The sequence below is a fragment of the Triturus cristatus genome, chromosome 2_2 (assembly GCF_964204655.1).
Source record: "Triturus cristatus chromosome 2_2, aTriCri1.1, whole genome shotgun sequence".
NCBI lineage: Eukaryota > Metazoa > Chordata > Amphibia > Caudata > Salamandridae > Triturus > Triturus cristatus.
This window is the reverse complement of record NC_140582.1, coordinates 983,669,734-983,697,701: the sequence shown is the minus strand read 5'-3', so window position 1 is coordinate 983,697,701 and position 27,968 is coordinate 983,669,734.

The following is a 27,968-nucleotide window of genomic DNA, read 5'->3' as shown; positions in this document are numbered from 1 at the left end:
CAGTCGAGCGTCACAAATATAATGCACTGTACGACTATCTCCAAAGTTGACAATAATGGAGTCCCCAGGAACGTCTTTGGGTCTTGGGCCTACCCAACTAACCCTTCTAGCAAAGAGGATCTTTCCATCCAAATAGTTTGGAAGCGGTCTGTTCCTATTTAGCCAGAAGGTGACTTTGTTTTTTAATTGCTGATACGATTCTAGAACACCTTCATTTAATTCCGGGACTCCTGTCAGTACAGCTACATAAGGAGTACAGGCAGGGGGCAAATGAATGTGAGCCCTAGACAATGTACTATTTTTAACCCCAGATTCCAAAGTCCGTCCCTTGTTCACAGACTTTTTTCCAGCATTGGTACTGGACACACTCGTAGGGTGATCTCCCGCATGGCCAACACATTGTTTAATAGGATTGTCAGTAACCTGTGCCTTGGGGAGAGCAGCCTCAGGTGTAACCCCGTACATTACTTCATAATCAGGAGATACCAGCGGGAGAATAGGGAGGGTAGAAGACACCCCTAGAAGATTATCCCTTTCCTTGGTAGCTAGTTTGATAACATTTTTAAGTGAACAAAAATTGTCTAAGACAGTTTGTTCTAATCGATCTACCTTCTCACTAACCAGCTTAACCCTTTCCAGCAGAGGTAGTATCAGAGAACGGACCATTTTCTCTATCTGGGGAATCATATTACTCGATTGGGGCTGATCTATATGCCTAGTAACATTCCCACTAGGAGATAAAAGATCTTCGTCCTGAGTCACCCCCATTGGAGATTTTTCCATAACATTAGGGTGTTTGGCCTTTCTCCCTCCCTGGGACGTCCCTACTCGTTTCCTCTTAGGGTTGGGAGGTTTTACAATTTTTTTGCTAGCCCTTGTCTGCGGGTAGGTTAAAGCAGATTTAGCAGTAACGGGGGGGCTGCATGTTGTTATAGCTATGTCGCCTGAGTCACCAGGAACATCACACACAACACTACAGGACTGCGATATAGAAGTACTAACCCCAAGATTCTCCCGTGATACTAAATCACCCCATCCTGACCCGCTAGCTTCGAAGGAGATTTAGCCAGTGCCAAAATTCCCAAGGATGAGCGTCTGGCTTGCGCTAGCTCTGCGGACAGGCGCCGCTCAGTTATAGTTAGTTCGTGCTCTAGAACTGATACAGCTCTAGTGATAAACTGGTCAAGAGTACCCGTCACAGACCCACACCCACCGGTACGTTTCCCTTTGGTTGCCATTTTACACTATACACACAATACTAGAGCCAATATAGTCGATAGCCTAGATGAAGTCAGTTAGGAGATAATATTTTACCCCACCGGAGCAGGATACTAGCAATATAAAGTATTCGCCTATAAAGCAAAACAAGGAAATGCAACAAACACTTTCAAGTCCAATCAATGTAAGTGCACCCTTCTACCTTAGGTATAGTGCCACAGCAGCAGCGTTAGAGATGTGGCCCAGTCCAGTCAGAATCGGTCAGAGACGGGCAAGGACGGGCCCGCCCTTGGCCCGGGCTTCGCCCGGGCGCGGCCCGCGCGCGTCCCGCGCTGCGGAACACCGAAGCCGCCTTTAAGCTCCCCCGGTGCTGCCTGATGATGTCAATGACAGGCGCCTGGGGTGAGCACTGGCCGCTGGGAGTCGAAGTCCGAGCTGTCCGTTCCCTTCACGGCGAGATGGAATGATGCCTGGTAGGTGCTGCAAAGGTCCTCGCGGCCGTTCCCCTCACGGCGGGATCAAACAAAGCAAGAAGCTGGCAAGGGTCAAGGTAACTAGCGCGTCCCGCGCTGCGGAACACCGAAGCCGCCTTTAAGCTCCCCCGGCGCTGCCTGCTGATGTCAATGACAGGCGCCTGGGGTGAGCACTGGCCGCTGGGAGTCGAAGTCCGAGCTGTCCGTTCCCTTCACGGCGAGATGGAATGATGCCTGGTAGGTGCTGCAAAAGTCCTCGCGGCCGTTCCCCTCACGGCGGGATCCAACAAAGCAAGAAGCTGGCAAGGGTCAAGGTAACTAGCGCGTCCCGCGCTGCGGAACACCGAAGCCGCCTTTAAGCTCCCCCGGCGCTGCCTGCTGATGTCAATGACAGGCGCCTGGGGTGAGCACTGGCCGCTGGGAGTCGAAGTCCGAGCTGTCCGTTCCCTTCACGGCGAGATGGAATGATGCCTGGTAGGTGCTGCAAAAGTCCTTGCGGCCGTTCCCCTCACGGCGGGATCAAACAAAGCAAGAAGCTGGCAAGGGTCAAGGTAACTAGCGCGTCCCCATTCAAAAAAATAAGAGTCAAAAAATCAATTTCCCATAGGAAAATTTGTGCAAGGCTAGAGCCGAAACTACTGAACGGAATTACCCCAAATTTGGCAAAAAGGTTTTGCTTGTATCAGAAAGTGACTTTTTTTTAAAATGGTGTAAATCCGTTCAGTAGTTGCTGAGAAATTAGAAAAATAAAAGTTTCAATATCTGGGCGGAACCTAAGTCCCATGCACGAGCTTCACTGTGATTGGCTGTCAACACTCCAAACCAGGAAGTGTTGGCAGCAATTTTGTGACTCGGTAGAAGCGAGTCACCAGAAAACAGAGAATCAAAGGTATAAAACAAGAGAAGGGGGACAGGGTAGAAACACCCTGAACCCGTAGACCTGCTCAGGGGGTCCCAGAAGGACCCTCCGGGCCAAAGAAAGCATTAAAAAATATATATATATATCGGCGCAATTCAAGCTGGGGTCGCGGGTTCCAGCGTTTTATTTTAATGCGACCCTTGGGTGGGCTAGGTCCCAGGCGCATTTCTTAAAAAATAATAGCGGGGGCTCGCTGGGGCCCGCTGGGGTCCCCGCAGACCCGGGGCTTCACTCATGTTGGGAGGGGGGTTGCGTCGCCCCCCTCCTGGAGCCCTCCATGTGCTTATAACTTTGGCGTCGTTTGACGAATCTTTACTAAATTTTCCAGAAAGTTTCTCTTTTTTGATCAGGTCGTATCTTGAAAGTTTAGGGGTGTATTGAGGACATACAAGGTTGGTTGTTGATTGAAAGCAAGTTTAATTATGAGATATTTGCACCCACGACCAGAGCCATCCAGCTGCGAAGACATATTACAGGGTGATTGGTCAAGGGGGGTCTGACAAAAAAGGGGGGGCCGAAAAAGTGTTTTCTCAATGAATTTTCCATAGGAAACTTTAGACAAGGCTACAGGTCAAACTGCTGAACGGAATTATGCCAAATTTGACAGGGAGAAAGGTCTTGCTCCAAAAAGTGCACTTTTGTTGAAATGGTGTAAATCTGTTCAGTAGTTTTTGAGATACTAAAGGAAAGAAAGATATATATATCTGGACGGTGCCTAACTCCAGAGCACAAGCTTGCCCTCTGATTGGCTGCTGACACTTCAAACCAGGAAGTGTTATCAGCCATCTTGTGCCTCGCATCGAGTGAAAATATAAAAGAAAGGTCCTAGGGGCAATTTAATATACCGGAACTCTGTCTGTGTGAGATACCCCTTTCACGCTGCGTCTCCCTACATCAGCAGCTAACACACCCTTTACCCCCATCAACAGCATACCTCCAACAACATTCTTGGGACCACAAGTCTCCCTCTGCGAACCACTTGTCGGATTACAGCTCTTCGGGTGCGAGTTCTCGGGCCTGCAGTTGTATCTGTGAAGCCAAGACTGGAAATATACCGCAGGTCTCTCTCTGCGAGATACGCTCTTCTGGCTCCCTCTCCTCACATCACTGTTCCACAGCTATCCCTTTGGAAGCCGATGGCCCACACCTTTCCCTCTACTAGTCGGCCCACAGGTGTTCCTCTGCGAGCTGGCCCGCAGCTCTCCCTCTGTGAACTGACGGGCCGTGGTTCTCCCTCAATGAGCCTGCCAGTCGGCTCGCGGTTCTTGATCTACGAGCCAGCCTGCTGGCTTGTAAGTCTCTGAGAACAGATGCAATGGAGGCAACGATCATGCAGGTCAGACAACCTACACTGCCCCAACATCCCCCAGCAGGAGCTCCTTGTCCGCCATCCCCTCTCACCCCCACCCCCCAAAAGTAATGTGACAGTCACTTCAGGGAATCTGGAACGTAAAAAATTGGGCAATGTACTAATAAGAAGATGCTTTTGAGGTTGGACAAATAAGAATCTTAGTCATGAATGTATTTACATATAAAACATTTTATTAAAACAAAACAACAACATATAAAACTATTTACAGTCATGTCGTGTCATCACTGGACCATTTGTGAATCACAGCCTGCAAGACAAAAAGAAAGATAAAATGGTGCGTCATGCGTCCAGCAAAGGAGAAAGAGAAAGAGTGAGGGAGAGAGAGAGAAACAAAGAAAGAGTGAGAGAGGAAGACAAAGAAAGATAGAAAGAGTGAGAGAGAGAAAGAGTGAGAAACAAGTAAGAGAGAAAGAGAGAAACAGTGTGAGAGAGAGGAAGAGAGAGAGAGAAAGAGTGAGAGAGAGGAAGAGTAAGATACAAGGAAAAGAGAGAGAAACTGTGTGAGAGATGAAGAGAGAGAGAGAAAGAGTGAGAAAGAGGAAGAGAGATAAAGAAAGAATGAGAGAGAGGAAGAGACAGAGAAAGAGAAAAAGTGTGAGAGGTCCATGATTGTGCATCATGCGTCCATCAAAGGAGAGAGAAAGAGAGAGAGAGGAAGACAGAGAGAAAAAGAAAGAAAGAGTGAGAAGAAGACAGAGAGAAAGAGTGAGCGAGAAGAAGAGAGAGAGAAACAGTGAGAGAGAGGAAGAGAGAGAGAAAGAGTGAGAGAGAGGAAGAGAGAGAGAGAGTGAGAGAGAGGAAGAGAGAGAGAGAAAGAGTGAGAGAGAGGAAGAGAGAGAAAGAGTGAGCGAGAAGAAGAGAGAGAGAAACAGTGAGAGTGAGGAAGAGAGAGAGAGAAAGAGTGAGAGAGAGGAAGACAGAGAAAGAGTGAGATACAAGGAAGAGAGAAAGAGAGAAACAGTGTAATAGAGGAAGATAAAGAAAAACAGTGTGAGAGAGAGGAAGAGAGAGAGAGAAAGAGTGAGAGAGGGGAAGAGAGAGAAAGAATGAGAGAGAGGAAGAGACAGAGAAAGAGGGAAAGAGTGTGAGAGAGATAAAGGAAGAGATAGAGCGTGAGAGAGAGAGAAAGAGTGTGAGTGACAGAAAGGAAGAGATGGAGAGGGAGAGTGAGTGTTGACACTGTGGAGAAAATCCTCACAGCTCACCTTTCTACCACCGGTGTGTCTCCAACCACATGCCGAAATAAAGGGCAGCCCTCAAGCTTAGTCATCTGAAACATAGTATGGAATCAGTAAGGGATGAGTACATACAACTGCACATGCCTAAATCGCTGTCCCGCCTTTGTGTATCCAGGCTAATGTACCCTATCCACTCCCACTGCCCAGAGGTGTCTATCCGCTGCTGCGTACCCAGGCTGCGGCACCCCATCCACTCCCACTGCCCGGAAGTGTATGATAGCCTCTGTGCACCCAGGCTACTGCACCCCATGCACTCCCACTGCCCGGAGGTGACTGCCTGCCGCTGTGCACCCAGGCTGCTGCACCCCATCCACTCCCACTGCCCGGAGGTGACTGCCTGCCGCTGCGCAAACAAGCCTCTCTGCTCACCTTCCGCCACTGGCATTTGTCGAAGAGGGAACACCACGTGCCGAAAAAACCTCCTCACCCATTGTGCACACGTGGCGAAGCCGAGTTCACAATTCAGGTTGAGTGTTGATTGCAGGATGGCCACACATCCTCGCAGGCCTGCTAGACAAAAAGCAAGATAAGATTGTGCGTCATACGTCCATCAAAGGAGAGAGAAAGAGAGATAGAGAGAGAAAGAAAGAGTGAGAGGAAGACAGAGAGAAAAAGAAAGAAAGAATGAGAGGAATAAAGAGAGAAAGAGTGAGAGGAAGAGAGAGAGAAAAAGAAAGAAAGAGTGAGAGGAAGACAGACTGTAAGAGTGAAAGAGACAAAGAGAGAGAGAAACAGTGAAAGAGAGGAAGAGAGAGAGAGAAAGAGTGTGAGAAAGAAGAAGAGAGAGAAAGAGAACGAGAGAAACAGTGTGAGAAGAAGAGAGAGAAAGAGTGTGAAAGAGAGAAAGGAAGAGATGAAGAGGGACAGTGAGTGCCCATACTGTGGACAAACCCTCACAGTTCACCTTTATGCCACTGCTGTGTCTCCAAGCACGTGCCTGGACCTAATGGAGTCCTCAAGCTCCCACATCTGAAACATAGTACAGAATTAGTAATGGCAGAGTATATACGACTGCGTACGCCTAAATCGCTGTGCCGCTTTTGTGCATCCAGGCTGCTGCACCCCATCCACTCCTGCCACCAAGACGTATTTGCCCACCGCTGCGCACCCAGGCCTCCCTGGTCACCTTTTCGCAGACAGGGCACCCGCCACATCATGCAGCCGCGCTCCCCAAGCCTACAAGTCTTACATTTGGTGCTGCATCTTGATTTTTTTATAGCAGAGGACATACTAGTGCATCTATCTTCATCACAGGTTGCACACCCGTTCAATCCTTGCGGTGCCACTAACTCAGTGACAAGTGAAGCCACGCACATGGCAGTAGGTCCCCCTGTTCGATGGCTCAGGCCTACATGAGGTGTCTGGACCACCGGGACCGGCCATCACAGTGCATGCAGTGGGAGCAACTCTAAAATAGCGTAGAGCATGTGCGTCCGGTCTTTTTTATTGGTAGGGTCACATGTCCTGTGATGCCTGTGCTGGATGGGTGTGGTGTGGGTGTATACCAGCCGTGAAGGAGTGGCTGTGGCATACTGACAACTAGACCTGTGACAAGCACATCAATTCAATGAAAATCTGGGCCATGTAGCGTTGTTGTCCTTCCCTGTAAGCGTAAGAAGAGTGGGCTGGCCTGGCGTATGCCAGTCCTGCGTGAGGCTGTGAAGAATGACTCCGGAGCTATGGGCGTGGCTCCATCGTGAGCTGTATGAGGAATCAACTGATGCGGCTCTGTTGCCAGATTGGGCTAGATCATGCACAATTGGGCTATATTTTTCCTGGTTGTGCGGTAAAATTTTGGATTCTGCTAGTTGCCAGATTATAAATATATATAGAGCGCTCAAGCAAAATAGTATGTTAAAGCGCTTTATTAGACAAATATTTACTTGGCAGCCTGCTGCAACATCAATTCCAATGCATTCCCCGCCTGCTTAGCAATATTGGGCTACTTTTTGGTTGGCTTTGGGCTAGAGAATGCTTAAAAAATTTGGCAACACTGGCATGCAGGTGTTTTTGTTGTAGTGCTGCCGTCACCTGGGTCACAAGCGTCAATGTGTCACTCTGTGAGCCAAGTCCCGCAACATGGCCAACATGGAAGGTACGGTGAAACACTGACCCTACATTGATCCATAGTTCCACACAAGAAAGATGGTGGACATGACACATCTGTGTGGATGAGAATGTTTATTACACATTCAGTGGAGTATTGCAGCTGTAGCAATACAGGGCCATGCAAAGTCCAAATTTCAGTTTTTGGGACATGGAGGGCAGCCAATCGAGACATATGTACTTATACAATCACTCCGCCAATCCTCACGCACTTATAAATTCACTATACACTCTCCTTGCAGTACTCTAATCATCCAGTCTCTACGTACGTACTTGTACAATGACCGAGACAAAGTTGCATAACCAAAGTTTTCTCCCACTGTCAAAGGTAAGTTGGTTGCATACACTGTCTAGAGCACAATGTAATGTGGTAGGGCCCAGGGGCAGCATGTTGCATACATAATGAACACAGAGACACAGATAGATAGTGGTACTGGGTATGGGCACGTGTGCTCGGTTTTATTACCAGGGTCACATGTCCAGTGACGTCTGTGCTGGATGCGTGTTGGATGAGTGTAAGCCAGCCCTCCGGGAATGGTTGGTGCTGGCAACAAGTACAACAGTAATCATTGGATCAGACACAGAGATTCAATCATAAACGGTCAATGATTTGTGCTGCACTAATGTAGGGGCACCAGATGTGAAAAAATACACAAAAGATTCTATCGTAAAGGGTCCATGACTTGTGGTACACTGAGGTAGGGGCACCAGATGTGAAATAATACTCAAAAGATTCTATCGTAAAGGGTCCATGACTTGTGGTACACTGAGGTAGGGGCACCAGATGTGAAATTATACACAAAATATTGGATCATAAAGGGTCCATGAGTTGTGCTGCACTGAGATGGGGCATTGGAAGCATTCAGCGTGTGCGCAGCCAGCGATGATGGGTGGTCCGGGCGGGCCGCACTGGGAGCAACGTCTCTTGCCTACTGGACTGAGTCATCTGCAATTGCGACTTGATGTGAATTGTGAGCCCTGCAGTCCGCAATGTAGATGGAAGGCAGTAGTCAGCACAGACATCGAGGAATGCTTTTTGTCACATCTTCTTGACAAAATCCAAGGAGATAGTGTAGAATTCTGTCTGCAATGAATAAATCATGTCTCAATGTAAATTGTGAGCTCTGCTGACCGCAGTGTAAGTAACAAAAGATGAAATATGTATGGAATACATTGTCGAAATGTGTAGGTTTCGGGGACGTTATAGTTAGTTGCCTACTGGACTCTGAAATTAATGAATCAAGACTGAATTCGAACTGTGAGCTCTGCTGGCCACAGTGTAGACTGCTATTCAGTGTGCACCTGAAGCAACCAGCATGTGTGCACCCTGTGGTCGGGGAAGGCTGCACTGGGAGCAATGTCTTTTGCCTACTGAATTCTGCCTCAATAAGTGCACGAGGCGATGACTTATGGTGCAGTGAGTTAGTGGCACCTGAAGCACTCAAGATGTGCGCAGCCTGCGATGATGCGTGGTCCGGTCGGGCTGCACTGGGAACAATGTCTTTTGCCTTGTGAATTCTGTCTTAAAAAGTCCACGTGCCGATGACTTATGGTGCAGTGAGTTAGTGGCACCTGAAGTACTCAGAGTGTGCGCACCCTGCGATGATGCGTGGTCCGGCTAGGCCACACTGGTAGCAATGTCTTTTGTCTAATGAATTCTGCTCTAATAAGACTGCGTGTCGATGACTTGTGGTGCATTGAGTTAGTGGCACCTGAAGCACTCAGCGTGTGCACACCCTGCGATGATGCGTGGTCCGAGTGGCGGCAGCACTGGGAGCAATGTTTTTTGTCTAATTAATTCTGCCTTAATAAAGCCACGTGGCATTGACTTCTGGTGCTCTGAGTTAGTGGTACCTTTGGCGCTCAGCATGTGCCCACTCTGCGATGATGCGTGGTCTTGGGGGGTCGCACTGAGAGCAATGTGTCTTGCGTACTGGACTGCATTATCTGCAATCGCGACTCGATCTGAATTGTGAGCCCTGCTGTCCGCAGTGTAGATCGAAGGCAGTAGTCTGTACAGACATAAGTCTGTGGTGCTGTGCTGCTGGGTTCGCAGAGGGCCTGTGTCGAGGAGGCCGGCGGTCATGGCGGAGGCCTTGTGGCAGAGTGAGTGCTGCTGCCCTGGCAGATGCATTGGCCTTCACACAAGTGAACCACGCCCAGAGCCCCGGCCTATTTATTTACACATCGACGTTGGAGTGGCGTACGTTGGACCAGCCCACTGCGCTGCCACTTACAGGGGATGACGGCACAGGTACATGACCGAGATCTTCCCCACTGCCTGAGGTAAAATGGTTGCGTCCACTGTCCACAACACTACAAGCACCAGCAGTATATGTACACGTGGAGAGGTTTGTGCCCTGCATAGTGAGGTTTGTCCAGCTACACTTGGTATTGTGTGCATTATTATTGGTGGGTGACTTGCATCCTTCAGACATGTTTGGTTGCCACATCTCGCAACATTCAGCTATTGTGTGGCTGAGGGGCCATACCGTTTTTGGAAGGTCCGCAGTCCTGTTGTGCGCAGCCTCGGTGGTAGTAGGGGGGGCTGTCTGGGGGGGAGGTCCTGAGGGTGGTGGCAGCGAGTTTTTTGGCCTTCTTGGGTGTGGAAGGTGCATGATCAGTAGCTCTATGACATGAGTTGGTCTTCAGATGTGATTCTGGGCTGGGCTCCGTTTCACACTGTAGGTAGTCGTCCTACTTTACACCAGTAAAAGGCAGATGTTGCATTCCTACTGCTAACGCAGCTTGCCGCCTGTTTTATTATTATTATTAGCGTTAGCTGTTGCTCTCATTTGAGGCGATTTTTTTTTGCGGAAGCTCTTGCTGGAAAACTGGCGATATCGGCTGTCTTCACCAGGTTGAGAATGGAATGATAATTTAAAATCACTGAAAAAACATATAGGTTTAATGAACATTATAATTCGAAATTAGCATTTAAAAAACCTTTGAAATTCACTGAAAAAACCATACGTTTCAGGGACGTTATAGTTACATATTAGCATATAAAAAACCTTTGAAATTCACTTAAAAAAACATAGGTTTCAGGGACGTTACAGTTACAAATTAGCATTTAAAAAATCTTTGAAATTCACTGAAAAAACCATAGGTTTCAGGGACATTATAGTTAGTTGCACATTTCACTCATACAAAACAATAGAAAATCAGCCGTTATAGTTAGTTGAACTAACTATAACTCACACACCTGCAATGCACTGATGATGACATCACATATTACATCATTCATGACATGGTCAGTGATATCACTGATGACATCACTTATGACATCTCCAATTGCATCACTGATGACATCACCCACGTGAAAATCTGATGCACCTCCTCATACCTTAATTAAACCTTTGATACACCCACTCTAAAATACAGACTATCATTTTCGAAACAATAGAGATACCAATACCAGTTACTGTGTATGCACGCACTGATTCCTAGGTCTACACACACATCTACTCATTCACCCATACCGTAACTCATACATGCAGTGACTCATCAATACAACACTATTAAAGGCACTCATACACCTATACAAACACTCACACACCACCACTCATCCAGAGTTACTCACACATCTAGTCAGTCATACAAAGAATCAATCACACTTCTATTTCTATGTTTCTATGAGTATATATTTATATGTAGTATTCAATATTATTTAAATGTATTTAAATTACATAATGTTAATGTTACATAATACAATATTAAAATGTGACTATTTTAAACTATAGATATTTTAAAAATCTATAATTGTGTATATTTTTAATGATATTAGTGTGCAATGATTTTTTTTTCTGCTATTTTTGGACTCACCACTATAAGTCTCGGGAAATTAAATTTTTATAATCTATATTTTTAACACAATATTTTTGAATCACGATAGTGCAGTTTTCGATATTGTGGCAGTGATTCTGGTATGGTCTTTATGAAGCGACTTATAAATGAATAATCACATATATCCTTCTATGATGCCACAGACAAGAAACAGCATTACATCTTTCAAAAGGAACGTTACTTGTACCTCAACCATCAATGGCCATCCAAAGATATCCATTGCCTAAATCAACATGGTGACACCAAGCACACTTTTCATTGGTTGGTAGATCCATGCTATTCATGCTCGACCACTGCATCAGAATCTCCACAGAACTGGAACAGCCCTTTGACATCAGGCAACCTCCTTTTGCCAGCCCAGATTGTCAATAGTCCTTCCTAACTCGAAATATCACAGAGGAAAACAGTAGAGGAAATGCGTGCCTGACCTCCAGGTCGGGTTAGTAGCAACTCTCAATAAGACACACTTCAGAAACAAAGTTAGGGCAGAAAGTAGAGAGAGAAGCAACTAATGGAACATTTGAAAAAATAGGTCAAGAGGAAACAGTGTGTGAACAGAAACAAGCAAACAATCATGAAATGAATAAACCCTTGGCAAGTGTCATATCATTCAGTATAATGGCCTTTTGCAAGAGGGATTACCATTGTAGGGTCCATATATCTCATCTACTTGTATGCAGTAGTGTAGTACCACAGTTGCCGCAAGTGCACACATAACTAATGGATATTAAGACCGTTCCACAAGGAAAGATATATTTTGGCAAAGTTTCCATATGCGTTTTTTTATTTCAGACACTCAGTGCAATGTATGGAACATATATTACATATGAGGTATTGCACAAAAAATGGCTGCCTGATGTCAGACGACAATTATACATATCCTGGTTAAATGTAAAGGGTAGTTCTTCCCCCGCTGGGAAATATTGTGACATATGATACATATGATCCGTCAAAAATGTCGCTAATTTTAATCCACCAAAGTGGGGCCTCCTACTCTTTCTTTACTTTCAACACAGATTACTTTTTAAAGAATAGTGGCACTCAACCTATTATGACTCTGGCTCAGAGGGCATCAAGTCAATTGTCCATCATTATGCTCCTATCAGATCGCTCCGGTCCTCGGATAAAAACGTACTCACTGCTCCCAGGTTTAAGAAGGCTAAATGGGGTGGCAGAGCCTTCACCGCGGCAGCGCCCAAACTGTGGAATTCCCTCCCATAAGAACTCTCTAGTCAGGTGTCCCTTCCGCTTTTTCGTAAAACCTTAAAGACCTGGCTTTTTTCTAGATCCTTCAGTCTGAGCATGTTCCCTCTCTCATCGCTTTCTTATGCGTTGCATTCATGCCCCGTCGCCATATTTGTTTTGAATTATTTTGTATTAGGTTCAGTTATTATATGTATCAAACTATATAGTAATTGCTATGCCTTGCTATACACAAATTATTTTTTTTCGCCTCATGGGCTGTTTAGTCATGATAACACAGAAGTACCAGTAGCATTTACAAGGGAATAAAAGTGTTGGTGGCTGGAATTAGGGTTGCCCAGTAAATATGGAGGCAGTGTCTTGTGTCATCACACGCATGGGCCATGGTATGCCATTGTACCTCTTATATATGTACGTAACTTCATATATAAACAATTAATGGGAATCAAAACTTTACAAATAGTTTATGACACACAACCCAGTTTTTGTTTTACAGTAGTGGGTACATATAGTTCTTAAAAGCAGCAAACACATATTCATAGACTCAGGGATTATACAGGGATTCCAGATCACTAGCACTACAGCATTCTGGCCCACACACAGTGTGATCAATAAGGTGATACTGTTCTTCTATCATTGATGAAATGTAGCCTCACAGCACTCATGGATCATGAGGAGATGAATCAACTGGTAGAGATTTAGCACACACAAACACCCCTTATATCTAATATCACAGCTGGGACATTTTGGGGTTCCTTCAGGCACATGTAGAATTCCACTGGTATGCCTGTGTTAGGGACAAGGTGATGATTTTGTTGAAGTCATCTAACATGTCCAACCAAATTAGTAATTGGATGTCATATGCATACATTTGTAACTGCAGATATTGTTCTATTAATATCTGACCCGGCGGTCTCATGTAGATGTTGAAGAACAGAGGTGGGAGGGTAGAACGCCATATGTGATTTCATTGACTGTTAACTAAGATGATCTGATTGTTAGATTATTTATCTGTTTGATAAGAATGATTTGAGCCAGAAGATCACCTTGTTAGTGAATGAAGTGGAGTTATCCAGGTGCTCCTGTAGTATTTTATGATTCTTCACTTCATATGCCATTAATAGATTGAGAAGGATCAGACTTTCTGAGTCTACCCTGTCCAAGGAGGGGAGCAGGCCTTCTTTTATATTCACTATTGCTGATTCATAACCTCTACCCAGTCTGAGCTCTGATCGTCTATATGGGGAATATTTTTGGGTAGTACACATTTTTGTAGTTTGTTTGTAGCTGTCCCTTTTATGACTGTACCAATGAAGGGCAGGTTTGGCATAGGTCAGTAGGTGCTAGGTTATGAGGACTTCTCAATGGTTTCTTCAGTAAGGGAGTGTTAACCCTATGTTTTTAAACACAGTAAACTATTCCTTGGAAGAAGGAATCAATATATTCCTAGTGTTAAGATTGGACAATGTATTTTTCGATTATAAAACATTTTTGCTTAATTTGAGCTATTAGGGCAAGGACATTATGCTGGGAAATGATGACATTCTCTGCTGCATGGTATCAAGAAGGGTGTGTGGATTACAGGATTTTTGGTATGGTTGTTGGCATGTAGTAGTAATTAGTTTGAGGGATTTTGCTGAAAGGACCTTTCTTTGGTACAAGTGTTGACTTGAGGTAGCCATATTAAGGGATTTCATATTAGCATGGTTGCTTTTAGAAATTGAGAAAAAAGTGATTAGTGATCTCTTCTTCGTCACTTTTCCCACAATTTCTAAATGTCTGGGGGTTGACAAACTAGTCCCAGTGTATACTATCATTCATGAGTAAGTAGCACAATTTGTTAGAAGAAGCCTAGAGAGACTCCAAAATGTTTTCGATTTATGTAGTTTACTTGTTGTTAGGAGAGTTTACTAAAGGTTTAAGGCACAAGTACATGAATCTGTAATACAGTTCATAGGTCAAAAGGGCCAAAATCTTTTTTTTCCACAGTATGGTAAAAATGCAGAAGAAATAGTTGGGGCATTCTAGAAGTCCAGGTACCACTGAAGAAGCCAGCGTCTCATAACCAATGTTTGTTCATACCTCCACCTTTGATATAAAGTCCTGTTTTGGTTATTAATTTAAAGTGTGTGGTTGAATTCAAGGGCTAGGCTGTTTGAGGCCCCGGTGAGATGAATTTCAAATTTCACATGACCTGAAATTTATCTAAATAAATCTTGCATCTTCCTTTACTTCATGTATCCATGCAACCTTGTCCAAGTATTATGAGACCCTGCTTGAAAAGGGTGAGATGAAGATAGCAAAAATCATACAAATCTCACAATTACTTTTTGTAAACATCTGTGCAGCACAAATCAAAGCTGGCTCATACAGAAATGCTACTGTTCTGTTACACTGGACCTGTAGAATGAGCGTGCAAAAAGGTTGCACCAAACTTACATGCTCAAGCTCCTGACAGCAGTAGTGATAGTACAGAGAATTTTAATTTAGATGATATAATATCTTGCCAAAAATCATGATACAACCACTGCTGTGACACAAAATGTTCATCAATGTTGTGATTAAAAGAATATATATCAGATGCTCCACAATGATCAACTGAGCAATACCACACTATAAAATATTCATCTTGTACTGTGCCAATTGGTGTCTATTGCACATTGTGCCTTCCAAAGTCCATCAGATGCTGTGTTATGAAACTTTCATCGGGTACAGCTATGAAAGTCACATAAAATATTTTGTCATTATGACATGTCATTTAAGCCTGTGCCATGAATGTCATGAAACGCCCTTAATTTTTGTGTGCATGAAATACCGATCAGAAAGTCTAACTTGCAATGTACATTGTTGCAAGGATTCTGCTTATGCACAGAACTATGCGCAGGAAACCAAGACCTCAGTGAATTGTGGTGTACCAAAAAACTCACCTCAGTACCCAGAACCGCTATCCGACTAGCATCAGTGTCTCATTCGTTCTCCGTATCATCTCAAACCGGAGTTACGGTGTGGGGGAGGGCGCCATTGAACCAAATATGATGCTGCAAGCGGAAATAGGAATTTCCTGCGTCCTATATGGCGTGTAGTTAGCTGGAACAGCCGTAGGAGTGTATGCGTGAAACGTCTTATTGTCCGCATTCACCTCCGGAAAATTAACCCAAGAGTAGAAAAGCTCATAGGAGAACGATGCATCGGCACTCACTACAAAGATAATAGACATTTCATCGTCAGGGACCCCGAACTGCGTCAAGTGATGCCAGAGAGGTGCGCGACTATGCGCTGCAATTGCAACTTCAGCCATAAGGACGCAGAGAAGAAAAACAATCTATATTAACCCGTAGCACAAAAAGGGTCAGTAATTAAAAATATGGACAAATATAAGCACTACTAAGGGTTCTCAATCATAAAACCAAAACGTTAGGTGCGCCTTGTTGCGGGGATTCTGCTCATGCACAGAACTATGCGCAGGAAACCAGGACCTCTGTGAATTGTGGTGTACCAAAAAACTCATCTCAGTACCCAGAACCCCTATCCGACTAGCATCAGTGTCTCATTCGTTCTCCGTATCATCTCAAAGCTACCAATGATGGTGGGAATCAGAAACACCTTTTCGTTGTTATTCTCATATCAGTCCACAACGTGAGTAATCGGAGACACGGAAAAGTTTAAAATGTTTATTTTTAACTACGTGCTCTAAGGTGCAGTACTATGGCTAACATAAGCAGACAAATGATCAAAAATAAAACCATCAGCATTGTTACAATTCCATAGAAAATGAAGGGAGAAATCATATACAATGATAGTGGAAACAGGTCATATAATACCTTGTGCACCACCCTCCCCTGGCTAGTAAGCTAGTTTTATTTAATAATTTAAGGTCTCTAGGTTTGAATGGGGAACCCCATACCTCAAAGATCAGCTTAGGTGAATCACATCACAGGATCAGCTCTGCTCTCTATGTCTGGAAAGGTTTTCTCCAAGTGTCTGAATCATGCATGGAAATGCAATATTTAAGGCACCCGAGTTTCAGATATTTGCAGCTGTGTGCTTGTTGTGTCTAGAGCGTGGGCCGATCAACCTGAATTCAACATTATACATTGTTATTTGACCTTGACGGTTTCTGCACACAGTGTTCAGACTAAGGTCGTGGTGCATGTCTGGGGATGTGAACAACAGATTGTTTTCGTGTGAAGAAAAAGCAAGCAAGCAGTTTTACTTGTAATAACAACTACCTGTAGTGTTGTGTGCAAAAGCAGCAAAGTGGCAAGATGGCGTTTAACTTCTAAAAACGCTTATGCTAAACATAGCAATGTGTGCAGGCAAAACCCTGTCTTCACTACACCCTCCCTTGATCGGACCACAAACCAAATAGGGAACCAATGTAGGAACGCAGAGTTCAAGTTCGAGTGAGACAGAACCAGGTTCATATATTGCCAATCCATATAATTGGTAGTGTTAGATCGAAGTGACCAAACTTCATGTAGGAAAGCGGTACCCGATGGTTCGTATCTGCCTAAGACATAGTGTTTCATACATGAACTGAACTTAAACAATGGAAATGGTAGTGTGATTAACCCATGGGTAAGCCACACAGCTGAGTTAGATTCGGCCACAGAAAATGGTAAAGGTTCCAACTTTTCACTATGCAATAGTGAATATGTCGCATCCTTCATGGACATGAACTGTTGTTTATCAGTCAGATTGAACGGCAAGAATAAAGATGATGTATTCATGTAGTTCCAGGGAACTTTCCCAGCCTTCAATATTTGTAAAGTCCATGCAAATTGCATTATCGAACGCAATTGGTTTTGACCATGGTATAAGACAGACATGTCATCTTATACAATATCCACAATAGAAGAAACAATATTATCTAATGTGTATATTCCGGAAGAAAGAGTGTTAATGCTATTATCAATGACGACAAGCACTTTTTCCAAATTTGCTTGATCAATAGCTCTTAATCTAGAAGCAGCTTCAATTTGAGATAATTTCCAAACTTCGTTGTAAACTGCATACACCCATCTTTTGGAACTGCCACCCACAGGGCCCTTAACAAAATCATTCAAATCTACATTGTCTGTTAATTTGGACAAATGAAGCTTAACTGACACCATGGTGCAATGAATAAGCCAAGTTTGACATAGTTTTCCTACTGAACAGGTAGTAACAGTACGGGAAGATTCAAATCTGGGGTCCACTCTAACCTGTGTATAGCCGGGGAGCAGACCCAGAAAACGATGTTGACAGGAATCTGAACTTTTCTGCCATAATAACCATCCTTGAGGATCTAAGTTGGAAATATTGAAGGATGTATTAGTAATGAATGACTGCAATTCATCAAGGGACAGATCTGTGTGATTATCCCATGTTGGATAAGCGCCCAGATCAGGAATAGAAGGGGAATTCGTCTTTTTAGAAGTAGCCAATCCAAAGCAAGTGGTCTGAAAAATAGTAGAATTCAAAAACAACAGGTGGTTGGGGATAAGGCATGCACGATGCAGTGCTTCTGTGCCTTGTACCTGCCACGTTTTAGAACCCCAAACAGATTTAAGATCAATGGTATCTTCTTTCCACAGCTCATAGCCCCCTATAGCTAATTCATCCATAAAGGACTTCGAGTACAGTAATTTAGTGTGGGTCAGTCTAACTTTTGAAGCTGACTCAGCAGACATTTTAAAATAAAAGGCATCAGGTTTGGATACACCAAAATCAGTAAAATATGTAACATTTTTCACTGGAGTTTTGGAGCTGCCTTCAACGGGAGCTGGACAATGTTCCCATTGTGTATAATTAATGACATTTCTAAATGTATTCGCTTTATGCAGGAAATGATTGCCATAATGTTGGTAGCAAAATAACTCTCCATATTTTGCTGTGTCTAAATACAAATCTTCAGCATCAAAAGCAGCATAATATTTCAATTCATAAAAAAGAGCCTCTACCTTTTGGACATCCCAATCATCAAAGCGTATGTTTTGTTTCACAACATCCCCCATAGAAACACGAAGGACATTGGGGACATTAATCACCTCTGTGGGGCCATGAATTTGAAATTTTACAGCATCCCATACAATCCCATCTAACACAGGCCAGGCCGTAATATTAACAAAAGTCTGGTCCCTCTTCATGACGTGTGATGAGGAGTGGGGTGCCAAAGTTCCATCAATTAACTTAATTGCAGATCTTTCGGTCAGATAATGTCCATTCACTTGACGAAAAAAGACAACCACAAATCCAATGGACATGAACAAAAAAATAGATATGAGCACCAGCCAAATGTAAGTTCAAGGGGGGATTAAAAAAGGTCTTTTGAACCAAACAGCAAAAATAGAAATTTTCGATGGGGCATTCGATGTTGTAGAGTTAGTGTCAAATGAAAAACGTGACTGGTCAACTGCACTTGTTTGCAAACCAGGCAACAACACATCTGTGGAATAGGCATACTCAGTATCTTCATGGGGACCAGCAGCCGGTGGAGTCAATAAAGGATTAGTAACTGTATGCATCTCGATGGCAATGTCTGGCCTGTTGGTATTCGCCGGTGCCAAAATAGAATTTCTCAGCATTGCTGGACAAGAAACCGCTGAAGTCATACTAAGAAGAATCGGCCACTCGTTGTAGTTGGACATTGTCAATGGAGATGTACCTGTTATCCTTGCGAACAGGAAGTGGAGGTTAAATAACTGTTCTTGTACCCTGCACGCCAAGCACTGGAACCGGTGCACGATAAGAGGGGCCGAACTCCTTCTTGTTCTCCACCTTCTCACAGATCAGGTCACCAACTCGAGGTAGCCAGCCAACTACCGGAATCTGAAGTGCAGCATCAGTTGTAGAGGGCAAGTCTTCCTTTGCAAGACTGTCTCTGGTCTCTTGTAGATTCTGTAACACAGCAGAATGATCATCTACGTCAAAGGGTGCGGCGGTCGCCGCCATGTCTAGACCATCAAGGTCTGGGACAAACATTTTTATGCCAAAGAGCATTTCGTATGGGGTCCGCCCACCCAGAGACCTTCTAGGGAGATTATTAAGTGCATGTTGAATGCTATACAAATGGGCCAACTAGTTCCTGCCAGTACCTAAAACCCAAGCTGTCAAGGAATGCTTTAAGTCACGGTTCATTCATTCCACAACACTATTGCCCTCAGGCCAGTATGGAGACGAAAATTTGACTTGGACCCCGAAAGACCTCATGGCATCCTTGTACGCCTTAGAGGCGAACGCTGGACCCTGGTCCGAATGGAGAGTACCGCATGCAAAAATTCCCACAAAGACACGCAAATCCCTGATGACAGTTCGAGCATCAGCACTCCTTTGTGGCCAGACCCATAGAAAACGTGTGCACAAATCCACTGCAACTAAGATGTACTTGTACGCAGTATCCGAGGAGAAAGGACTGCAATGATCCAAATAAACACACCCAAGCGATTTATTAGATATATACAACTGTGTTTGAGGTGGCCGAGTAACATTCAAAGGTTTAATCTGCTGGCAAATGTCACAATTAAGGACATAATCATGAGTCTGTTTATACAATCCACGCCACCAGTAACGTTGTTGTAAGAGAGTAACAGTCGCTGAAACACCTGCATGGGCAGAAGCCATACCTTCGTGAGCGGCTGTTATCAAGGAAAGTCTGCAGTCCGCGTTGGGAATCAATCTGTCACCAACATCGTTAATTCTCACATAGGGAACTTTATCAGGACGTAAATGATAAGAGTATTTAGATGGAAAACCTCAAGGGTAATTATCACCCTTCTCTGTTGCATCAATTGCTGCCAAGATGTCATCATCAATCTTACTTTTGGATCTTGTAACTGCTGCTACTAGGTATGTTGCCACTGCTGTTTTCGATGCCTCGTCAGCTAAACTGTTGCCAACAGCGTGTACCCCGACGCGCTGGTGACCAAGAGTGTGAATCACATTTACGAGCGGCAGACGTTGTTTAAGTTCTGCGACTCGAACCCTAAGCATTTTATGTTTGATTGTGCTACCTTTGGAAGCACGATACTCATTTTGAGACCAAAAGAATAAATTATTGTTGAAAGACTGAACACAGTAAAAAGAGTCACTCACTATAAGAGTAGTCACTCTAGGATCAGCAAACTCCAGTGCAAGCACCAGAGCACGAAGCTCTGCCAACTGAGCGGTACAATCACACAATGTCTGCATGTGCACGACATCAAACTTGAATTCTCCATTCACAAAAGTACCAGCCACTTTTGCGCAGGCCGCTGAATAAGCATGCTTATAATCCGTCGCCGGTTGGGCCGAACCGTCAGTGTAAATGATACAATGGTAATCCTCAAGCGGGCGCAAGGACAGAGGAGATGGATGAACAAACTCATACTGTAAATACTCCTGAGTCTGCAATGAGGCATCAAAGATGAAAGTGACATCCGGAGACGTCAAAGAAGTGGCACATTGTATCCAACGCGGATGCAAAGCTTTAGAATTTGGTACACTGGCTTTCGTCACTGCCTCTAGGGCAGGATACGTTGTGACAACCAACATGCGTTTCCCTTGCGACAGCCCTCTCTCTTTTAGAATCGCCATCTGCTCTGCAGTCAAAACGTTTTCGACAGTGGAAAAGTGCATTTCAGCCGAAGTGTACAACTGTGACTTGTATGCAATAGGGACTGTGTCTCCCTCATTGAATGTTAGGTACGTGAAACCCACTGCGCCAGGCACAATTGTTATTACGAGGTTTTTGTGGTTATCACGCGTCAATAAGTATTTAGAAGCAAGAAGATCTGCCTGCAAAGATTGCAGGATAGCTGAATGTTCTGGCAGCCAGCTCGATTTGGAAAAAGTTGGTTGTACCAAGGCATATAGCTGCTTGATACGCTGGGCATAATCGGAAATATAAGTACGCCCGAAATTAAAAAAACCCAGTAAAGATTTTAGTTTTTTCAGAGTTTTTTGGAGCGTGCAGAAATGCGCATTTCTCCAGGAAGTGAGGTGCTAAACCTCGTCCTTCGTTATTGAGTTCATAGCCCAAAAACAACACTGTATACTCTGCAATGTGTGATTTTGCAAAGTTACATTTGTAACCAAAGTCTGCAAACATGACAATGATGCGGTCAACGCGACAAAGATGCGGCCATAATTCGTCGTTTGTGAGATAGATATCATCAACTTACGAGTACGCATCAGGGTCAATGCTCTCCAACAGAGCGACTACACGTGCGGCAAAGACACCAGGACTGGTCAATCTTTTAAACTGTTTCTGTTTGCCGTCAGAAGTAAAGGCTGTCCATTGACTACTAATAGAGGACAGGTTATGGCTATAAAAGCCATTGGAGATGTCAAGTGTGGTCTTAAACCTTTTTCTCACAAGACTATCAATGAGGGCAGAACTGTGGGTATTTTGTACCGCGCACGTCCGACAATGAGAGTTCAAATGCCGATAATCCGAAACTAGGCGGTACGACCCCTCCGGTTTGGTTACAGTGAAAAGAGGATTATTCATGGGTGACACACATGTTTCAATTACTCCTTGATATTCCAATTGTTCAAGGATTTCTGCGACGTGAGATCTAGCTTCCCGAAGCATGGGATATTGGGGTTGTGGCTGTGGCATACACCGTAACGGAATCTCATGGCTTGGTGATAATTTATCCCACCCAACCTGTGTACGGTACAACGCCGGAGCAAGCACTTGTGCCCACTCTTCTGCAAAGTTCTGAGCTTCCTCCTTTGGCACAGTGTGCGTGAAAGATGGGAGGATTACCTCCTCCACTCTAGGAGCGGCCAAAACGAAAGCTGGGGGCCAGTCCTCCTCTGCTAGAAAAATGTCATATGTAGAGGTCAGATTTTCCCAAAAAATCCCTTTTATCGTACGTTGTATGTCATCTTCAATTAAAAGAACTATGTCATATAGTTTGTTAGGGGGAGCCACTCCAGTGTCAGCAGTTTCTACAGTAATAAATGTGTCAGTTGCTGTCGCCTTCAGATATGGACGTAGTGCTTGCCGCACTATTGTAACCTCCGCTGCGCTGTCTAGCAGCGTTAGTGCCCATGTCAGGTTCCAAAGCTGTGTTCTCACTATCTGTGGCATACCTCGCTGTTAGTGCAGCAACTTTCTTTTTCTGAAACGCAGGTTGTTGACGTGCAAATTCGTCCTGCTTGCCTTTACCATCAGCAGGGCGGGGCTGCTCACGTCCTTGAGGGGCACCCCGACCTTTGCCACGTTCTCCTCCACCGGATTGTGAGACCGATGTTTCCTGTGAAGAACGAGGAGAACATTGTTCCGGAACCTGAAATCTATCAGGAGACCTAATTCTAGTGCGATCGCGCAATTCATAAGTGCGTTCAGTAGTCACTAGTACCGGTGACGCGGGAAGAGACCCCTGTTTCTGTTGTTGCTTCCCCTGTTTCTTAGTTTTCCAATTTTGTTTATGAAAAGCTTGACGGTCGTCTTTAATAGACTTAACCATCTGAGTTTGCGGTCGAGCTGCTGTTTTAGCAAAAGGCTTAATGCCCAAACTGTTGCGGCCAATGGTCATATATGCCTCAACAATAATCCTTGGTAACTGCCGGAGTTTATCGACGTTGGCGACGAGGCACAGCTCATTCGACACCTGAAAGTTAACTGCATCTCCCTTGACGTTAGCAAGGATGCGATCAGCAACTACATCGACCACGCCAACAAGCCTCATTCCCAGCCCGACCGCCGCCTCTGGACCGTGCTCATCCTGAACACGCTTGATCACGGAGGGCAGTACAGTCATAGACAGTGTGCCAAAGCACTTCGCGTAGACTGCTGCCAACACTTTACCCCAGTTCTCACAATCAGTTACCTCTGGGGCTAAGTCTTTTTGCAAACTAATGGTAAGGATCCTGTGTTTTTCCACAAGAGTAGAGTTCGGAAACACTGCTTCCAGCTGGTCAAATCTCTCAGCAAGCCAATAAGGCATATCGTCCTTATTCTGGGGGCACTTGCCCATTACCGAATTAACCATGACGGGACTAATAGTAATCCTGGCCGGGCCAGCTGGTTGCATCGCAACCCCAGGTGCCCCCACCTGGACATTGCGAGAGACGTATTGCACTAAAGCCCTATGTACCGCAATCAAGGCGGTATGGAGTTGACGTAAGTCATCCACCGGGGCTTGCAAATATCGTGGATGTGGTGTGACTGGCCAAGTGGCCCCAGGAATGGACAAGGGACCTAACCAAACCGGAGTTACGGTGTCGGGGAGGGTGCCATTGCACCAAATACGATGCTGCCAAGCAGAAATAGGAATTTCCTGTGTCCTATATGGTGTGTAGTTAGCTGGAACTGCCGTAGGAGTGTATGCCTGAAACGTCTTATCGTCCGCATTCACCTCCAGAAAAGTACCCAAGAGTAGAAAAGCTCATAGGGGAACGATGCATTGGCACTCACTACAAAGATAATAGACATTCCATCGTCAGGGACCCCGAACTGCGTCAAGTGACGCCGGAGAGGTGCGCGACTATGCGCTGCAATTGCAACTTCAGCCATAAGGACGCAGAGAAGAAAAACAATCTATATTAACCCGTAGCACAAAAAGGGTCAGTAATTAAAAAAAACCTTTTTTTATTGTCAAGCTTGAATGAACCTATAATTCAACTATATAGGTAGGTTTAAACCGTCACTCCCGTCAACCAGAAACAAGAGTGAGGGTGTTGTGGACAAATATAAGCACTACTAAGGCGTCTCAATCATAAGACCAAAACGTTAGGTGCGCCATGTTGCGGGGATTCTGCTCATGCACAGAACTATGCGCAGGAAACCAGGACCTCTGTGAATTGTGGTGTACCAAAAAACTCATCTCAGTACCCAGAACGCCTATCCGACTAACATCAGTGTCTCATTCGTTCTCCGTATCATCTCAAAGCTACCAATGATGGTGGGAATCAGAAACACCTTTTCGTTGTTATTCTCATATCAGTCCACAACGTGAGTAATCGGAGACACAGAAAAGTTTAAAATGTTTATTTTTAACTACGTGCACGTCTAGGGATGTGAACAACAGACCGTTCTCATGTGAAGAAAAGGCAAGCAAGCAGTTTTACTAGTAATAACAACTACCTGTAGTGTTGTGTGCAAAAGCAGCAAAGTGGCAAGATGGCGTTTAACTTCTAAAAACGCTGATGCTAATATAGCAATGTGTGCAGACAAAACCCTGTCTTCACTACAACATTAGACGTTGTTCAATGAAATGCCAATCCAACACTCTACTGCATGATTCTCCACAGAAACTTCCTTGTGAATTCTGCTGAGATACTCTACCATGATATGCCTACTAGACACTATACACTGATATTCACAACTGACACCATTATATACAATTACACCATGCATTGTGAAATGGAATGTCCATCAGATGTGTTTGCCATGCATTGGGCCTCAAGATACACACCAGATTACTCAAAGATACGAACACTTGAGTAATGCCTGTGACATTTTAAATATAATGATGGGGTACAATTATTTCCCACTGATTTGCACCAATGTGAGAAATGTTGTAAGAGAGAGAAAACAACAAAGAACAACATGTGTATCCTAAAAAATAGTAATGTTCCTTCTAAATAGAGAAAGTTGCTGTTTGTTGGGCAAACTTTGAGCTAAGTGCACACTGGAAATTGACCCTTTCCTTCAACAACCACAGGGAACCCAGAGCACCACTTGTCCCCACAAACCCCTCAGCTCAGAACAAACTTCTGATCCTCACTCAATTAATACATCATGTTGGATTCCTACAATCCAAACTAGGAAATCCAATTGGCGTGACCCACACCTCCTAGATCACGTGATCTGCCTTCTACCAGCATCTGAATCCATGCAACTGCAACACGGGGCTTCTCAATTAGTCTCCCACTGTTACACTCCCACTCCCCTCCACACAAATCAATGGTCCATCACTGCTAATCACAGTTGAAGGGGAACATTCACAAATGTCTCTGAGCAGAGAAAATGACTTCAAGCAGGGCCTGGGAACTTTCAGCAGAACCAAATGTCAGAAGCAAATGTTGACCCTCTTTGGAGATGAAGGCAATTTAGGATTTGATCGCCTGTTACATCTCCATCCTTGAAAACAACCCTGATCTGCACACTCATCAGGTCTCCAGTTGAAAGTTGTTGCACAAACATTTCTTGTTGTCATCCCAATGATGCGTCTCTGACTAGCACTGACTCTAAGATGAGTGGAGGGAGATAGGGCCCTGCCTTGCTATTATATTCTTTGGTTTGACCCAGAGCAAGGCAGGGAGGCAGCAGTCAGCAGGGATGTGAAATGAATAGGGGTGTGTTAACCAGTATGAAAGACGTTCTGTAGCCAAATAGACAGGGATGAATGGTGAGCAGACATGGTACCCCCCTACACAGCATGTGCCCAGCTGGCAATAGTCCATTCCTCATTAGCTGACCCATGATCCATCCGAGTCGGCAGCACCCAACTGGAGTCTAAGTCAGCTACCCAAGTGGGTTATCTAACAATGGTATGTTGCATCACGACACCAAGACGTTTCTACATGCATGGCACACTGCCGTGAATGCATTGCCCTGTGGGGGTGGGCCTTTAGCAACTCACAGTCCAATCAGGCAAAACAACAGACAGACTGTGGCATCCTGGAGTTCTATGCCTGTTGCTATGTACTTTAGAATGTTATGATGTAAATAGCAGGGACTGTTCATTGATAGCTGAGGACTGTAACCTGAAGCAGCTGTTGTGCTTGCTGTCCGTGGATGGGATCCTTTCTTGGAATAAACCTACTTTTACTATGAATTCGGAGTAACCCTCATTCTTACACTTGGCGACAGAGGATGGCTACGGAAGGATCTCAACACTAACGCAAGAAGGACGTTCTCAAGTTCAAGAATCAAAGATTCGTTCTTCTACGTTTCAAAGGTACTGTTTTTAAAATTGTTAAAAAAAAGAAGGCAGGAAAATCATCCTTCCTCTTGATTTCTGGCTGTTTGACTTGCTTCTCAGTTCATTGAATGAGAAGCTGCACTCTCAAGCAACGCAACGCTCCTGATGCGCTTTTAAAATAGTTACGCTATCTAGTGACTTGCACTCCTGGTTAACACCGCTTTGGTAACCGCTGTGTTGTTTACACCGATACTAATCGTTTCCGGCCATTTGCATGTGCAATTTTTCGTTGGTGTTAATATGGCATTAATTGGCGGTTGGAGAAAGCAGGGGCGAAACGGAATTGTTTATCATTAAACCCTACCTTGGAACTTCAATACATGGCTCTCGAGCGGCGTAGCTGAGTTCGACTGATGTTCTCTACTTGGCTTCATTCTACTCATCACTGAGTTCGAGCGGCGTCTCCTCGGCGTCTCTGCCTCCATTGTTGCTGGCGTCTGAACTGTGCGCTGATCACGTCGTTCCGTCACTAAGCGTCCCGTTGCCACCGCAACCTTCACGCTTAACACGTCGACGTGACGGCCATCTTGGAAAACTCCAAAACAACGCGGTGAATTTCTCGTTCTTGATGCAAAGTGATGAAACGTGTGCAGTAATTAATACCTGCTCAGAGATACAACGAAACGGACGAAGGTGTCAAACTTCATTTTCTCTGTTCAACATCACAGGTATTTCCTTGTGTGTCACACCAGTGATACACACACTTGTATTTGACACTACGTTACTCTTTTCAACAGTGACATGCTCACTTAAGCATGTCAAGCCAGTGAAGAAACAAGAAATATTGTGAAATTCATGATTTAAGGAAAAATGTGAAGGAAACAGTGGTCAAGGTTGGAGATTGGATTTTAATAAAAAATCCTTCAAATAAAAAGTCTTCTACAGCATTTTTGAAGCCAATTCAGGTCATTAAGATTTTCAACAATGCTGTTAAGACTGCTGATCACCGCATTTGGAATTTGAACAGGGTGGTGGTGGTTAGAAAAGAGTTTGCTGCTAAGTCTAACCATTCACCTGGTCTGTCAGCTTCAACCCAGAATGCACCCATTGTGTCAGCTCCAACCCAGAATGCACCCAATGTGTCAGCTCCAACCCAGAATGCACCCCATGGTTTTCGGAAGTCTTCCAGGGTATCTCATTCTCCAAAGTATTTAAGTGATTTTGTCAAATAAGTTATACCAGACTGTTTCCTGGTTTTTGCTGTAAGTAGGCATTTACACTTTGTAATTTACTTTGTTCTTTTGGAAATGTACATTTGTTTTGTTATTTATTAGGAAGGGAGATGTGTGGCATCCTGGAGTTCTATGCCTGTTGCTATGTACTTTAGAATGTTATGATGTAAATAGCAGGGACTGTTCATTGATAGCTGAGGACTGTAACCTGAAGCAGCTGTTGTGCTTGCTGTCCGTGGATGGGATCCTTTCTTGGAATAAACCTACTTTTACTATGAATTCGGAGTAACCCTCATTCTTACACAGACACTTTTGAATTGGGTTAGAATAGGTCAGTGCAGGAGGCAGTAAAGAGTACCAAGGCTGTGTCATAAGTGCTAGTGAGGTCAACCAGCAATCACCGGCACAAATTAGGGTCTAAATAATTTATGAGGTGGCAAGTCTTAACAGAAAAGTTGATGCTTGCTTTCTTTTCGAAAAGTCTGAGAAGCAACCGAAAGGTAATATAAAAAGGAAAAATAAA